The following is a 17718-nucleotide window of genomic DNA, read 5'->3' as shown; positions in this document are numbered from 1 at the left end:
AGAAAAGGAGGATGTATAAACCCATTAATTTACCTGTGAGTATTATTGTCAACCTTCTTCATTATCAGTATCATTTGTAAAGATTATAAAGAAATCTTCCTCTCACTGGTGCCCTCCAGATGTGTAAGTCAACATTTCCCATACTTTCTATTGGGCCTGCTCAGGAGCCTTCTTAGAAATGTATACAATATAGATGGAGCATCAAAATAGTAAAATTGATATAAATTGTGACTTGTTTTTTCTGTCTACATTTAAATTAGCTCCCACACCCCTTGCATTGACGCTCACACTAATAGATAAGGAAAAAGACTTTCAGGCAATAGTCAATATTTTTGGAGCTGTTCTCTTTTTAACAGAATTGGCCAACATAGGTTTTTTAAAAAAATGATATCTATTTTTATATAATTCATTAATTCTGCTTAAGCATTTATACATTTTCTTTGTTAATTGAATTAATAAATGATGTTTTGACCGCCCTCATTAATATCATGCAACTTGTTCTTTTGACCAAACTAAAAAATCTGGAACATAATAATTTCAATTTGAGATTCTGAAAAGGAACTATTGCCTCGAGTACGGAGACATTGTATATCCAGGTAACATACCCAGGTAGTAGAAAGAATGGTGCCATTGATCTGTCAGGTATCTTTATGTATCTTTAGTAAGGTCATAGGCATGCTCCATTCTTCAAGTATGGATGTATGGCCCTGATAAATGTAATCATTTGGGACCCCATTTTAATTAGTATTCCCTTCAGAAAGGAACCCTGATATCAAGAGTTTGATTTTAATGTATCTAAAGCTGGATGCTGTTAAAAATAGATAAGTTGCAGCCTCACTCAATTTTCTAAAACTTTGGTTGAATCTACCCAGAACTGCTCCCTAAATTACCGCCAAACAATAATTTTTAATTTGGCAAATGGAAGAATTTTTTTTAAAAAACACCAGGAGCAATAATATTAACTGTATTTAATTAATCTCATTTTAATTCAATTTTAATTAAAGTAAGACAAATTTAGTTGTTTTTTGAATCTGTTCACCTTGGGGAAGGTCTCCTAACATGCTACTGAAAGATCAAGTGTACTCTCCAAAATACTGTATGCTCCTGGTTCAGAGAAATGGGTAAAAGGATTGCTACCATAGATGAGGTTGAGGTAAGCCTATATGAGCTGCAATTGCTGAGAAGGTTCAGGGCATAATTCCAAATAACACTGTAAGAGATGGTGCAGACAATGAAACTCACATGAACATCCATGTTCTCAAGTCCTTGGAAACATACATGTCAGGCACAAAGAATCAGGAACACTTGCTGAGCCCAAAGCACTGAAGAGTTTATTATTACTATCTATACATAAGAATCTGGTCAACTAATGGTCAAAATTGGCACTAGATAAAGGTCAATTGAATTCACAGGGCTGGATTGAAGTCTCTTGTGGCTCTGCAATGATTTCAAACTAATGACATATTTAATCCAACATTCCAGCTCACCTCTTCATCTCCTACACCACATACTGTGTGCTAGATATAGGTAGTTTCTGTCTTCTGCTTTATTCTTTTAAAAATAATTTATGTATAAATTCTAAAACAGACAAATGTACTTGTTTTTAAGTACTCACCTTTAGTACATTCTTATTTGAAATAATATTTTCTTTTCAGAAAAAGAAAAAATACAGTAATGTAGAGATTCTTAATTTTAGTTTTTCATTTTATTAGTAACAGAAATACTTTAAGGCACAATTTAGTCAAAGTTCAGCAACTTCCCACCTTTTATATATATAAAGATAAAACACAAGGAGCAAAATTTGGCTCATTCAATTGATTTCATTTGGTAATTGATACACATATACATATGCATATACATATATGTTTATGTTTATACACACACACACACACACACACACACACACATAAGGAAGAGAGCCGGTGGCTTAGTGGCTAATACATCTGCCTAATATGTAATACAGCCCAGGTTTGAATCCCAGTAAGGGTCTGGCTAGCTGATGAGAGCTAAATAGCTTGAAATAGATCTATACTAGTCTCCCTTTATTTATTTATCAGCACAAATACAACACACACACACACACACACACACACAATCAAATGAAATTAATTGAATGAACAAAATTTTGCTCCTTGTGATTTATCTTTAGAAAATATATTTTCATTTGTCAAGTCACAGGCTGGTATTTCCCATTAGAACAGAACACTTTAAAAAATCTCAATCAACTCTAATTAATGAATAAACAAAGAAGCCACTCTGGTATAACAATCCCCATATATCCCAGCATTAGTAAAAAAAAAATCACAACAGTCAAGTTTGTTTTCTTGAGAAATACAGTATCCTGAAAGATGGCTACCTACTCACTGCCTAAATAAATAAAAAGAGGGAAATACATCTGACAGACAGCTTCAATTCTAGAACCATAATCAAATGTTCTGACTAAAGGAAACTTGTAACATGTAGAGTCAACTAACACAGCCAGATTCTAGAACGTAATGAATTCAGTCCTCTACTGTATGTCTGTTGTGGCGCAGAACTACAAAGTGCACAAGTCAACTTGCCTTCCCTCTGTGCTGTTCCCCACTCCACCCTGAGAGCGACCTTTTTGCCGTCACTAACTTCCAGCAATCAGTACATTCTGTGGCTGAAATGGAGGGAAAAGACGAGACCCTCCCAACGCCTCCCTATGAATAAAATACTTAAGATGAAAACTGTATAATTAAGCAAAGCCCTACATTCCGGTCCCCCCTGTGCAGAGGTGGGTTATTAAGATGAGTGAAACCGGCTATCATTATCTGGGAAAGAGTGTGATGATTGGCTGCTCGGTGTCAAGCCTCTGGTGGCTGGCTTTGTCACACATGCAGAAAGGAGAGTTCACTTTCTGTCAAAACTGGCTGTGCCAAATGTTATCATTTTAAAGGCCGTGAAAGAGAGAGAGCTGGGCCTAGGGGTATACACAAACCCATATGCTGGTGACAGAGATACAAGTGTAATTCTAGACTATTAGAGTGACATATAAGATCGTTCCTGCCCCAGAACATGAGACAGCTGAGGGGATTATGCAGGACAGGCTGTCATGCAATAAAATTTTCAGAAATCTGTTAACCCCAGCTCAGACCCAGTGAATATTTTATTGCTGAACACTGTAGAAAAGGGATATTTATTAACTATAGAAAGGTATAGCCAAGAGGCTGGGCGGTGGGAAGGTTACGGAGAGGCAAACCCAGTTGATCTCATACAGCAGAAGGAATGAATGACAATGGAAATAGATTCTGGATGGGAGGGTGTATCTCTTCCGTATGTCAGGAAACATTTGCATCAAAGAAGGAAATGGCCTGTAATAAATAGATGACATTGAAACTGGAAAAGGAGGGGAGATAATACTGTTGCTCTTAAGGCAACATGCAATCTCTGTGTTATTTACTTCCATGGGCAAACTAAAGTTCAGCATATGGTCAGGCAAATAGAAAGGAAGATACTGCAGAATTTGGATATCACACTTTCTTAATATCAACGTACTAACTTCTTTATGAAGCAATATCACCACGTCACAATCTTGATGTGTGCCTAAAGTCTCATATAAACTGATCTTTATTCTCTAAATAAAGCAGGCTAATTCCAAATATTTCTCATCAGTGAGTTTGTTTTCTTTCACCTATTGATAGCTTTGCAACTTTTCCATCAACTATTTGTTTTCTTTGGGCTGATGGTAGCATCGTTCCTTGTTTTTCTGATGAATTTTACCAGGTGATGCTGCACAGCGTGTGAGATGATTTCACATTGTTAGAATTGGAAGCTTGGTCACCTCCAGAAGAATATGTGGATTTCAACTCCCAGAATTCCCCAGCCAGCTAGGGTTCACACATCTTAAAGTTGCCAACCTTGAAAAATACTGATTAAAATGAACAAACATTCTTTCTTTTTTTAAAGGAATTATCTTTTTTAAAAAATAAACAGTAACTAAAGAGTTGATCTGGAACATTACTAACATTTCATTAAAATCATGACTCTTTAGTTTGCTTGTTTGTATAATAAATTAATAACATTTAAGTTTTGTTACAGATAAATAGCAGCACTAAATTATGTCTTTGAGTTCTCTGACATAAACTGTAGAACAAATGTAGGGAGGAAATAAATATGATTCTTCTTTTGAACTTATTTTTGTTTTTGAATAATTATTTTTGTACTTCGCAACACACATCAATAATGTATTTGGTTAACCTCCATTAGATGAGAAATGACTTTGAAAATCATCTAGTTTCTTAGAACTTTAAAAGAAAAAACAATGGAACAATTTTAATTCTAACTCGGCTTTTATAATAACATAAATTAATTTTAAAAAATATGCTCCCCAGAAAGGTGAAATTAGTTGCGTTTCACCCCCTGATTTTAAAGAAGTCAATACATTTCCAATTGCACAGTGTTAATGCAAGCGGCTATGATTACATGCGGTCGCGTTCAGTCAGCAATGTCACAGAGGTCAGCAGAGAAAAATAACATGATATGCTATTTCAAAACTGCCAAGAACTGAATGGGGAGACTGGGGTGTAAGAGGAGCTCAGGAGGGTGCACTTGGAGAACAAAAGCAGCCCTTCTGCTAATTGACTGAAAAATTATCCAGGTTCCCTGTGGGAAGCATACAAGACTACAGCAGATGGAGGCGGCTCGGACACTGTGGTGCAGAACACTCCTCAAAAACCTGCTGTGAATCTGCCCGCAATTATGGGTCACAACATTTTTCCTTGTTTAACAGAGTGCAAGGAGCAAGACAAACAGAGGGGTAGCCAAATGGGAAAGGTGATAACCTATTAAGAATCAGGCTGTTAAACTATTATTTTAACTACTGGATAAGTGGAATTCCTTGAAGGTCTGAGATTCATGCGCTGTTCTACAGGCAATAGTGAAGTCACCTTGGAGCCATTTATATCGAGAATCTGACACCGATACCACTTGCTGTTTGAATCTTTTATTTACTGTAGGATTGACACCCTGCATTACCATGAATGCTGGGTGGTTGGGTGTATTACATACAAATATAGACTAGCACAGAGAGCATCTATATAGAAGCATCATTTAGATCAATGCCAAACCATACTGAAGAAATACTTTGGATTATTTTAATAAAGGCAAGTGTCAGAGTTAGATCTCTATTCTCCCGTTTAAACTTTTCAAATTTCAGTACAATAATATGTCTTTTTTTAAAAAAAAAATCCAAATAAGCTTTGATAGAGTATGGATAGGATTGCTATACTTTTACTACTAACACCACAATGTTCCAGAAATACTTCTGTGGGATTATTTATCCCTGAGTCACAGTTGTAATATTTGGATTACCAACAGACAGATTACAACTGGATAGGATAAGAACATCTGCATCACTATTCCTTCACTCACATGTTTCAAAAGACATTACAGTATTATATAAAAACTGTGTCAGGGAAATAACTTACTTTTTACTTTTTCATTTGAATGTTTTTCTTCCAGGTTATATGTTTCTTTAAACACACAATTTATCCTGAGGATTGAAGGATATGCAATCCATTCTATCATCACCATCACTAGCATTATTTCATTTGATTACCTATATAAATCAAATGAAATGATTACATTTCATTTGATTTATATATGTTAGATGCAAGATGGGATATCATACCAGTCAACCAAGAGGTCATATGTAGCTTGGTCCCCAAAAATGAAGCTAGATACATCTCCAACAAAGATGAGACTTGATCTGGAACATGTGTTAGCTGTGCATTTGGCAACAATGTGAAGTGGGCTTACCAATGTCTATACAAATGGCTCTTTTAAGTAATGAGAAATCCAGATTAGCCTAAAATATCCCCTCACATATGTAATTTGATTGATATTAAATATTTGTAACACAGATTTTCTTTTAAAAGCTCAAACGGACACTAAGAGTGTAAAGACTGCATATGTATGTTTATTGGAGTACCGATTAGTTGGTTAGACTGTGCTATCAATGTAAATGAGCTTTATAATGTTACAAAGTATCTTGGATTCCTGCATATAGCATATTCAATATTTTCTTAAAATATATCCCTGAGTTCTGATAGTATGGCATGTTTTTTTTTACCAGTAGTAGTCAGTTATCTGGTGAAGAATGCATCTTTTAACAACAGTAGTAATTCATGTTTGTAAAATGTAGTTATGACTTTTTTTCCACTGACAAAATATTTGCTTGGAATATGCTTTACAAATGTCTACATACACTTATTTGTGCTTATGAGAAGTGTGCTAGTTTCAAAAAGGGACAGTTCTTAGAGACATCAAAATTGAATTTTCATCAATTTCTATAGGCATTCTAGACTAGTAGAACTTGAGAACAAAGACCTAGTGAGAATACCATAAAGTGCCAAGAAAAATTCACAAAGCACGAGCATGAGATTTCTATGCCAAAGCTTGTAGAAAATAATCAACAGGTATCAACATTATATAGCACCCTTTTTTTTTTTAGCTGTTAATGGTTTGTGTCATTGAAACAATCTTATGAAATGAATGCAAAATTATTCCTTGGTATGTTTAACCACAGACTCTTCTTTTAAAACAACACAGATATGTTTGCCTTTTATTTTCTCTTTGAATCATGGCTTAAGCTGGCTGAGTGAGATCAATGAAGCACATTGTAAATGAGGAATATATGAAAGGAAAATTATAATTAGTATACATACCCAAAAATATAATGCAGCACTGCAGAACTCAATTCTTGCTATGCTATATTGTGTCAAGAGTGTTCTGAGGCTGTTATGAAGCTTGCTTACTAGTTTACACTCCGTTCCCTAAAGGTGAAATGAAGAGTTGCTCTCTGTCATCTCCTAGCTTGGTTCTTCTTACCATCCAGTTTAAACAGTTTAGACTCTTTTGGCTTGAGATTATCTCCTACTGAGCTCAGGGACATGTGTATGTAGTTTTATTAGCAACAATATATTGACATTGTTTTCTTTTTAAGCTGCCCAGTCTAGTTTCTAGTGCTGATAATCTCCCATTGAAATGCTAACTGGATCAAACACTATGTAACGTTTCTGAGATACCAATAGTATAGAATAATCGTAGCTCAGCACTGAACTATGGAGTCCTTAGTGTCTCTGAACTTGGTTGTTTTCTTGCAGATGCTTCATTATGCAACTATATAACATTTTCATTACTGGTAGGGAGTGAAATTTCCTCTCTGTTTATATATGGTGGTTTGTTGGTGGGAGTATTGTTTTCTTCTTGGTAGTTTCTTAATTGGGATAGTTTACTATTTGATTGTTAGTCTAGTTTTAGTGGTTTATCCTTTTCTGAGTTTATCCTTTTCTGAGATAGACCAAGTCAGCTTGGTATTTTCATTTAGCAAAATCTATTTGAGTTTATTGCATGTTTCTTCTGGACTGGTAGGCATATTCCAAATTTCCCCAAAAGACCACAGTGGCATGTTCTAGTAGTGTGTTTAGCAACTAAGACTTTAATTCTTAAAAAGGTAGGAAAAATGACACATGCCGTCCTTTGATCCTTAGGAGACAATAAAGGAACCTTGGATACACAGACCTCTTCTTCCTAAATAGAAAGACTGGTCTACTTATATCAGCTGCATGGAAATAATTACAGATTTTTTCACTGCAATATTGCTCCTCTAGCAATAAAGGTAAGAATAATTATGTTAGCTGTCTCCTCCAATCACATTCACTGAATGGCAAAAACTATACTGGTTATGGATGGTGTGCATTTGTGTGCCCAACAAAATTTAGAAAGCATAGCTGTTCTTCCACTGAATATTCCTCCTCTATATACTGTTCTTGGTGTTATTCTCACCAAATATTTGCCAAGAAAGAAAGTATGCCTCAACTGCCCACTACAACAAGAATGGGTGGTGCATGAGTCATGTGATTGCAGGGCAAAGATCTCCTCCAGATTAGATGACAAAACAGTGGCTTTTGGTGGCATTATGTTTTTAAAACTGAGATTTCAACTAGTTGTCTTTAAATTTAATGCAATATTTTGTTTTTCCTGGGAAGAAAAACAGTCTCTGAGGAAAAACAGCATAAAACAGAACAAAGGGCCTCTCTAGTAATGAATGAAATTTTAAAACAAGATCGTGAATAATCATTCAAGTATTTTTTTTCTTGCAGATGTTTCATTACTCAGATGCACTGATCATGTTACCTAGTTTGGATAATGAAATGTTTGCAAGAAAAAACAATCAAACTCAGAGATTACCAAAGCAACCCTTATTTCAACTGTGAGCTACAAATATTCTCCTTTATTTACTATCTTTGCATTTCTTATTTTTTGATGATCATGAACTTGATCAGAGATTTTCAAGATGGGGCAGGCTATAATTATTGATAAATATATACATAAACATAAATAAAAACCATTGTGTGCTAACTAAAATTTCTGGATACTCTTCAAGAACAAGCAATACCTTGCAATAATCTAAACAAAAACTTAATGGACCATGGAGTATGTGGCTAACCATCTCGACCAGGGCTGTCAAGTTCCTGGCCCATAGGCTGGATGCATCACGTGCTGGCCATGCCCACACCCGGTTTAGCAAAGGGGGGAAAAGTCCTGATATCCCACATGGCGCCGCCGTGACAACATGAGTTTGACACCCCTGATCTAGGCCATAACAAGCATACAGCACAAACTGAGGAAAAGTGTTCTGTTCTACACCATATTTTTTTTGCTGCTAATCATAGAATTAAAAGCACTCTAAATGTTCGATATGATCCTTAAAGGGGATTATTCCACTGCTTTACCTGGATCTGATCAAATGGAGAAATACATTATGAAACCTAAATGTCTGAATGATCTCGCATTTGATTTCAGGTAAATGTCATACATCGCTGGAGATAAAATGGAACTTTGTGATAGGGATTCTTGTAAATGCTGTATACTCAAGCAGAAACCCTGTGGAAGCAGTTCTGGAAATGATGATCTAAATATGAACAGAGTTACTGAAAATCATATGTAACTCAGATAACCTTTCCCCCAAAAAGAGGCAGTGACTGGAAGCTGAAGGATCCAGAACACTCTAGACTTCTAGACCCCAGCTAGACCCCAGCTGCTGAAGGATCCAGAACACTCTAGACTTCTAGACCCCAGCTCTCCTCTAACAAAAATCTTCCCACGGGGCAATTTTGCCCCTAGTTTTGACATTTTTACAACCAAAACCAGGCCTAAAGCTAGATTGAAACGGATCTACCAAATTTGTTTTATTCAGCCACCATTCATAGAGAACTTCACTTATAGCTGTACATTTTCATTGTTTCATCTGGGTCCATTTATTTTTCCTTTCCAGGAAAGATCTCACCAAGGGCTCTTTTAATGAGGCTGGACCCCCTTCTTGGACTTAGCTGAGCTATAATGAGCCATAGAGGCAAAATAATAGACCAAATTCTACTAAGCTCTTTTTCTCGATCTGTGGGACATAAGAACTTAAAGTAATCAAAACAATATGACCAGATACTGCCCTGGACACTTCTGCAGTATAGTCTCCTTACTGCTAAGATATAGATTTTTTTTATTTGGTAGGGAACAAAAATGGATAAATAGTAATGGATGACAATTTATTCAGCTCTCATTATAAATACCAGATTTTGCCATTTGTATTTTTGAATATAAATGGACTGCATCACATTCATAAACTAAATTCTTCACAGTTCAGACTTGCAAAATTGTTAATAAAATCCTGCACATGAAATGCATATATTGGGGAAATTATATTTGAGAAAATTGCTTGATGAAATCTGTTTATTAGAAAAAGCACATATAACTGAACTTTAGGAACTTTATGATTTTTTATATACAGTATATAAAGTTTTTTATTTTTTCATTTTCATATAACCACACGTACAGTATACTATTACATAGTCAATATCGTATTGTATTATTAAATGTTTACATCAATTCATCTTGCCATCAACTCCCAAAAACAATTATTGGCTCTTCTGCTCTCCATACACAATATTTATATCTTATCCATCACTTTCTTCTCCCTCTCTCCACCCCCTCCCTACCTCTTTTCTTCCCTCTGTACTCCTTCTCTTCTCTTCTCTACTTTCCCTTCCGCTCTCCATCTCCTCTCTACCCTTTCCACTCCTTCTTTCTCTCCTCCTCTTCCCTCCCCCTGCCCTCTCTCCTATCCTTCTCTTCTTCCCTTACATCTCTCCTCTACTTCACACTCTTCATCTCATTTATTTGGTGTATTTCAGCTTCTGAGCGAGCTCCATTTTATGTTGATGGTATTTAGAATTCCTTTTCAATATACATATTTAATTTTAACATATATCTTCCTCCTTCTTTTTTTAAAAAAAGAGAAAAATGTATACATATATAGTCATTGTACTTTAACCCCCCCCCCCCCAGTCGAGTTTTGGCTGAGATGTAGACCTGGTTACAATTCCCAGCTATTCTCATCATTATATTTATATAATTATGCATCCTTACATGCCCCCACTTTGTGATTCTGTCTTTAAATCTCAATAGTTTCCCATTGTAAGTATATTTCATGATTCCTCTCCATTTTTCCATATCTTGGTTTAGGTTACCCTTAATTGTGTATAAATAGCAATCCTTACTGTTCAATGTTCATTACATTTCCCTTAATCTACTGTATAAAATAACAAGCAGTACTTCATATATTTTAACCCATGCTTAATTGTCCTTCTATTGTCATATTCAATCAATTAGCAACTCAGTTTAATTATCATGTATAAAAGTGAATCACAAACCTCTGCTATTTGTCCATATTCCATATATTTTAACCTTTATTTAATTATCTTTCCATTATCATATTCAATCAGTTAGCAACTCAATTTTACTCTCATATTTAGGAGTAAACCCCTTATCTCAGCTTTATATTTTCCTATATAACAATTTCTACTTGTCTGATTTTTTCCTAGTAAGTCTTTTGTCCCACTTCTCTATTCCTTCTCCCTTTTCTTTGTTTGGCACATCCACCCTCTTCAATTTTCCTCAAGCCACTGTCAGATAAATGTTTTATATTTCCCTTTGTTGGGGCGTAATCTCCTTCTTCAGTTTTCCTTATGCCACTATCACCCTACGAAACATCTTTTGTCTGCTTTGTATTCCCTTTTGTTGGGACACATCCCCCCTGTTCAATTTTCCCTATACCACTGCCAAACCCAATGGAGTTTTTTGTCTGCTTTTTATTTTCCACCATTTCTACCCCTTCATTATCCCTCCCCCCTTCTTCCTTCCCTTCTTCTTTGAATACCTGCTTCTCTGAATTCAGAATTCTATGTAGACTTGATTTTAATGATTTATGTATATTTTTTATAATTTCATGTAGTTCTTCAAATTCCCACCTTTGCATCATGTCCAGTTCCAAAATTGCAATTAGTTATACAGATCTTATTTTGAAGTTCTGGACTACTTTAAATTCAGCTAATTCAACTAATATGAAAATGGAAGAGAAGCTGGAGGCCTGTGCATATGATTACAGTAATATGCACTGTAATGTACACTGTAACACGTGTACATTGGAAAAACTGCACAATTTATGTTGATTTTTTTATTTAAAAATTATGCTGATGTAAAAATTAAGACTAAAACATGAGAACCTGAGTGAAAGTAAACCTGGCAGATCTATTTTTCTTTAGACCATATTGTCATATAAAGCTGGTAACTTTGACTCAGTCAAGATACAGGAAACTAGTTAAATAAGCCATTAGAACAAGAGGATATATGTTACTCCCAAATGCCCATTAAATTTGAATTTATATCTTTGCATCAATTTACATAATTTGTATGATGACAAAATTATGCAAATGTAGTAATTTACATTAATAGTCTGCCATACAGATGCAATGGTCTGTCCATTATTTTGCTATTTTTGAAGTCCACTAAATCAAAATGTGTTCAACTGAAGGTTTACTATGTACTGAGTGTGGATTTGAGGGAATTATTGAATTGTTCAAATTAACACTCTACCCAAATGCTCATGACAAACTATAAACTAGATCTGGATAAACCTGGATAAATACTTGAAATCCTCAGGGCCAACATCAGAGCTGGCATCATTAGATATCTGTTAAGGGCCATATCTCAACTGATTCCACTCCCAGCATTTCTAATCATTTTCCTTGCCTTTTCTGACTATTCTTCTGCCCCTCCAATTGTATGCATACTAGCAATGGAAAAGGAAAGGAGGATTAGCCTCTGTGATTGAGACATATGTACTGAGCTATTAATGCATCTCCTAACTCCATTTCCATGGAGGGAATAAACAAATATATATTCAACTTGTACAGGAAGATAAGTACCCCAAGGTTACTTTCACTGCTGCATAGTTTATATGCATATTATCACACATTGCTAATAAAATGGTGCATTTTTAAATCTTGTATGCCTTGTTTGATTTTATATGTTCTATTTTGTAACTGTATCCTATAGGTTTTATTTAGTAAGTCTTATTCAGTCTGGATTGCTAACATGTAATAAAAAAATTGATTGTCTAAATAACAATCTGCTTTTCTTTCTCTTCTACTCATCAATGTTGTGAATTTGGGCCCAGAAGAAGGGAGAATAGAAGAATAGTATGGCCATGACAAGAAATTGGCTGTTACCAAGGAGGTGAGGTTAGGTCACTGGTTGTATTTTTCCTAAAGATACTGGAAAGGACATTGAGAAATAAATATAGAGTCTAAACACAGTCTATACAACATCATACTTGAACCAAACAGAAAACAATAATGATGCCAGTACAACTTCAGCAAGTCAATTAATTAGCATTTGGTGGTCACACTGATGCTAGTATTTAAGTTACTTTTAGACTATGCCAGTCATTGCAATTTACCCTGTTTCCATTGTAGTAGTGGAAGATCTAACCTGTGTAAGAGTACTCCCATCATATTCACTGAAATAAGAATGACAATATGGGCAGGGGGGGTTGATTAGAAGACCTCCTAGGTCCTTCACAGCCCTATGATTCAAGACGTTTCTAGATGTTTCATAATGCCTTGTGTCACTGACCACTTTATAATATCATTCAATAAAAATTAGGAGATTATTAATACCTCTCAAAGTTGGAAGGCTAGCTACCAGAAAAATGTTAATTGTTTTACCCCTCTTACACAATAAAAGATTGAGGCCAGTTCTATGACACAATACTTGCTCCACTGCCTTATATCCTCCCACTTTTCCCCACACGACAGTACTCTGTTGCATTTAGCTACTTTTAATTTATATACTTTTAATAGTTAATTTTATTTATCTTTGAAATTTCTGCAACCTGACTGTTCTTTCATACTAACATATTCCCAATTGTCATAGAGGAGATTGTATTGCTAGTTGGTATATGAGGATCTTTAAAGAAACCTTAGATTAGATCATAAGCAACAAAAATATGGAGAAATCCTTTTTATTCTTCATATATGTCTCTTGGTCACCAGTTCAAGATAGATGGAACCTAGAATTCAACACTGTGCAATGTAGATAAGATCAGAGCTGGCCCAGTGAAGATAAATTAGAATAGGGATTTTGATGAATAGAAACCTAGAGAACAATTAATGTTGTTAATTATTCACCATACAGTTCTCAATTTAGCCTGCTTCTTAAAACATAGGGCAGAGGTTTTTAGAATTAGTACACATGAACCTACCTAATAATTCATATTTTTCTAAACCTAGCCTGAGAAGGAATTAGAGCAGAGACACAGGAAATCCACAGAATTAAATGTTAGTCCCATGTTCTTAAAATGCCTGAGTAACTGTACTGCAATGACATTTGCAGTATCACAATATTCTTATAACAAGATTTTGATTCCAATTGTAAAAATAATATACAAGAACCTCAATAGCCTGTGTTAGGGTTAGGGTGAAATGATGTGATTTTCAACTACTGACACAAGCAACTTATTTTAGTGATTGTTTTTTTCTGCTGCTGTTCTTTTGCAACCATGTTGTTTTGAAAGGGCTAGATTTAATGGTTAATCTTTTGTCCTCCATTTGTTTCACTAGCAAAGTTATTGGTGGGTTTCTACATTTTGTTTTGCTGATTAGTGACTGTAAAAAGAGAGTTTGACTTGTTGGTATAAGTTATTTCATGGAAAAGTTGGATTTCAATATTTTATTTTGCTTATTTTTTGTCAGCTTGCTAATCTATTCCCCCGGAAAAACCCACTGAGAGGTTCAGTAATCCGTAATAACCTTAGTGCCCAATTGGGATATACGTCAATTAAATAAATAGAAAGTTAAAGATTTGCTGGCATGCTTAGACATTCATAGTACAATCATTTTTGGAATTTTCTTTATTTTACTACCCCCCCCCCCTATTTTCTTGTTTTATTTTTTAATTTTATTCTACAATGTAGTCTTTTCTTCCAATAAATGGGTTGAAGCTGTTTCACATTATCAATGTATCTGAAAAACAGTCTCAATTACATTCCTTCAACACCTTTTACACACACACACACACACACGCACACACACACACACACCTAAACAACAGCTAAAAGCAAAGCCTATTAAAAGAGAAAAATAAATGTATAAACAAATGAGATCCTTTATTTAAAGAGAATTTTAAAAATGCTCATTTGTTACAAAAAATGTAGCAAAATAATTGAGAACAACATTCCACAGCTAAGGTAACACAACAGGAAAAACTCGTCACATCACAGAATATGGTATATGTACAGAAGACCTGTGTGGAATACTCTTATATAAATAGTTTGATTCTTCTAATTCATGAAAGGTTTTAATGATTAAAACCAGTATTTTGGACTCATGAACTTAATCTATTTACTTGCTAACTAATTGCAGTTTCCAATATGGTATCAATGCACCCTAGTTTATAAAGGATAATCCTCAATTACCCTTTATGACTAAATTTAGTTATAAAGTATGAACACTTCGTACATTTGAAAGGATGTGTGGTCCAAATTTAGTTTAAAGATAAAGAACCAAAAGAAAAAGGGGTTAAAGAAGCTATTAATTAACAATTAACATTCAGTAGAGTCCATAGGAAAGCCAGCATGAATCTAACTAAGATGGAATGTATTGCATTTCAACAAAGGTACTTTAGTAGCAATCAGACATCAAGTTATTGGAGTTTAATATGTTGGTTGCTTAAAATTCCAAAATCCACTAATTGTCCAAAGGAAGTAAGGAATAATGAATCTAGGGACTGATTTTAAATAGAACAAGTCAACAGAGCTTTCAGTCTACTTCTGCTTCCCCTCAACCTTTCTTCATTTCAAAAGCAGAGTGGAAATTCCTTTGCTGTTGCTACTGTTAAGCAATTAGGAATTAGCTCTCTTTATCAATCTTTTGCAAATCAACCAGAGGCTTATTAACAGGAATAGAGCTGTCTTTTATCTATCCCACATCATTGCAATTATTTCTAAATTATAGCATGAGTTTATGTGTGTCTGTCGATTGCACATATTTCAGTGCAAGTCTGTGGGTTTATTTGTTCTCCTCTGTGGTGCATTTCCTCTTTTGAGGTGTTATGTTACGGTAATATAATCTTGCAATGACAAGAGCAAGTGTTGAAGAGAGCTCTCTCAGAGAATGCCATAGCTTGGTGTACCAGCTTCCACCAAGGAAAGGTATTGTACTCCAAAAAGGGATTTCCAATGAATGAGCACCCATCCAAATTTGAACCTGAACCTTTAGGAGGAGAACAATCCCATTCTAAAGACCCTAAATTATTTTTTTAAAAAATCTCCACTGGATGGCACTGTGAGGATGTAGCAGTGGTGTGGTGAAAGACTGTATCTTTGTCATCATCACTCCTATAAAGTACTATGATTATTATTTTTGCTATTACTACATTCATTACTGACTCTTTCTAATATTAAGTCAATATTCAGAGCAAAATTTCTGATACTCAAATCCCAATCATGCTGGTCTGCTGCATTTTTCAAAGTTCCTCGATAGTTACAGAAATGGGCACGTCTTGTATTTATTAACCAGCATCAGTGGAGAAAAATAATGCACCAACATATCAATAGTCAAAGGAACTTAGAAATTTACATGAGCATATGGGGTAATAAAAACCTAACAACATGAGCATATGGGGTAATAAAAACCTAACAACAATAAGTTTTACTCTGTGAAGAGGGAACTCTAGATGTAGTCTGATATTAGTTGCTTGAAGATGCTGATTACAACTACTTAAAGCTATTCCTCCTTTGTCAAGAAAGATGTTCCTCCCACAACAGCTCTCACCTGAGGAGGGAAAATCTGAAGATGTCGATTAGTTGACTCAAACTAGTACTAAACTAACCAACCCAACCCAACCAATACCCTGAGCGATCACTCCACAGGCAACAAGGCTGTGTCCAACAAGTGATATTTTATAGTACGGTGTCATCTGTACATGCTAATAATGAGTATTCTCCAAGTGGTTATCCTTAATTAGCCAAAAGGAAGAAGGTAGCGACTCAAAAGAGCTCAGTGTATGCTTTCAGTTGGAAAGATAGAAGCAAAAAGCATTCAAGGGGAAGATTGATTGACTGATTGATGATAGATGATAGATGATGATAGATAGATAGATAGATAGATAGATAGATAGATAGATAGATAGATAGATAGATAGATGATAGATAGATAGATGATAGATAGATAGATAGATGATAGATAGATAGATAGATAGATAGATAGATAGATAGATAGATAGATAGATAGATAGATAGATAGAACAATGCATTTGCTATGAGCACTATTTGTAGTACACAACATGATGAAGAGTGTGGTTTGTCTGGACTATTGTCATCTCAGGTGGTGAAATTCTGTTCTTTTAAGAACAGAAGGAAATGTATTGAAGAATTTTCTTGCACCGTATTGAAATAATTATTGAAATAATTCATTGAACTACAATAGATCAAGGTGCATTTTCCTTCATTTCCAGGCTGAAATCAGATACAGATCTGAAATCCCATATTTCCATTGGCAGCAAAAACAAGGATGAAAATGTGCCTTATGGTTGTAAGATTTGATCTATTGTGTTTATATATATGTAGGAAATTATTGATATTGAGTTTATTTAGCCCAGAAAATGCTGAAAAACTGCAGGTTTACAAAAATAGAAAGGACAGCCATTTGACTGGGGCCGTATAAGATTCCTGCTTTGAGCAAGAGGTTAGATTAAAAATCTCCAAGGTCCTGTCCAGCCTTATGATTCTAACATTGAAAAATATGGCTCATTTTTCAGGGTCTCTGAAAAGGTACAATTAACTATCCTTGCTAATAAGATTGTTTAGGAGCTTCAGAAAACAAAATGAAACCCTGGGGCAGTCTGCATCTAAAGCATGAGCTATGCCACTAAAGAAATTTCAAACAAAACAAATTAGAGTGAAGGATTTAACATGTTTATTTTCATTTTCATTCCTATGAATATGATTATTAATTGGTTATTTACATAATAACATCAAAGTACATGTACTTTACAGAGAAGCTTATACTCTTGTTAAGGGAAAATAATAATTAGTAAAATCATCTTTACGTTGAATTTCTGGTGACTTCATGGATACATCCATGCTATTATGTTGCCAATAAAACCAAAGTAATTTGCAGTTGCCTTTTTCCTGAGTGTTTTTCCATCTTCCATAAAACACCACTGGTTTCTCCTAGTGGTCTTCCTTCCAAGCATTGCTTAAGCCCAGTACTGCTTGATTTTCTGAGCTCAGCCAAAGTTAACCATTAGACTTATTATCTACCAGCCAAATCTCCAGGAGGACAGCCCTGCATTTAC

This window comes from Natrix helvetica (assembly GCF_964273705.1).
Source record: "Natrix helvetica genome assembly, chromosome: 4".
Lineage (NCBI taxonomy): Eukaryota > Metazoa > Chordata > Lepidosauria > Squamata > Natricidae > Natrix > Natrix helvetica.
This window is presented reverse-complemented; position numbering follows the sequence as displayed.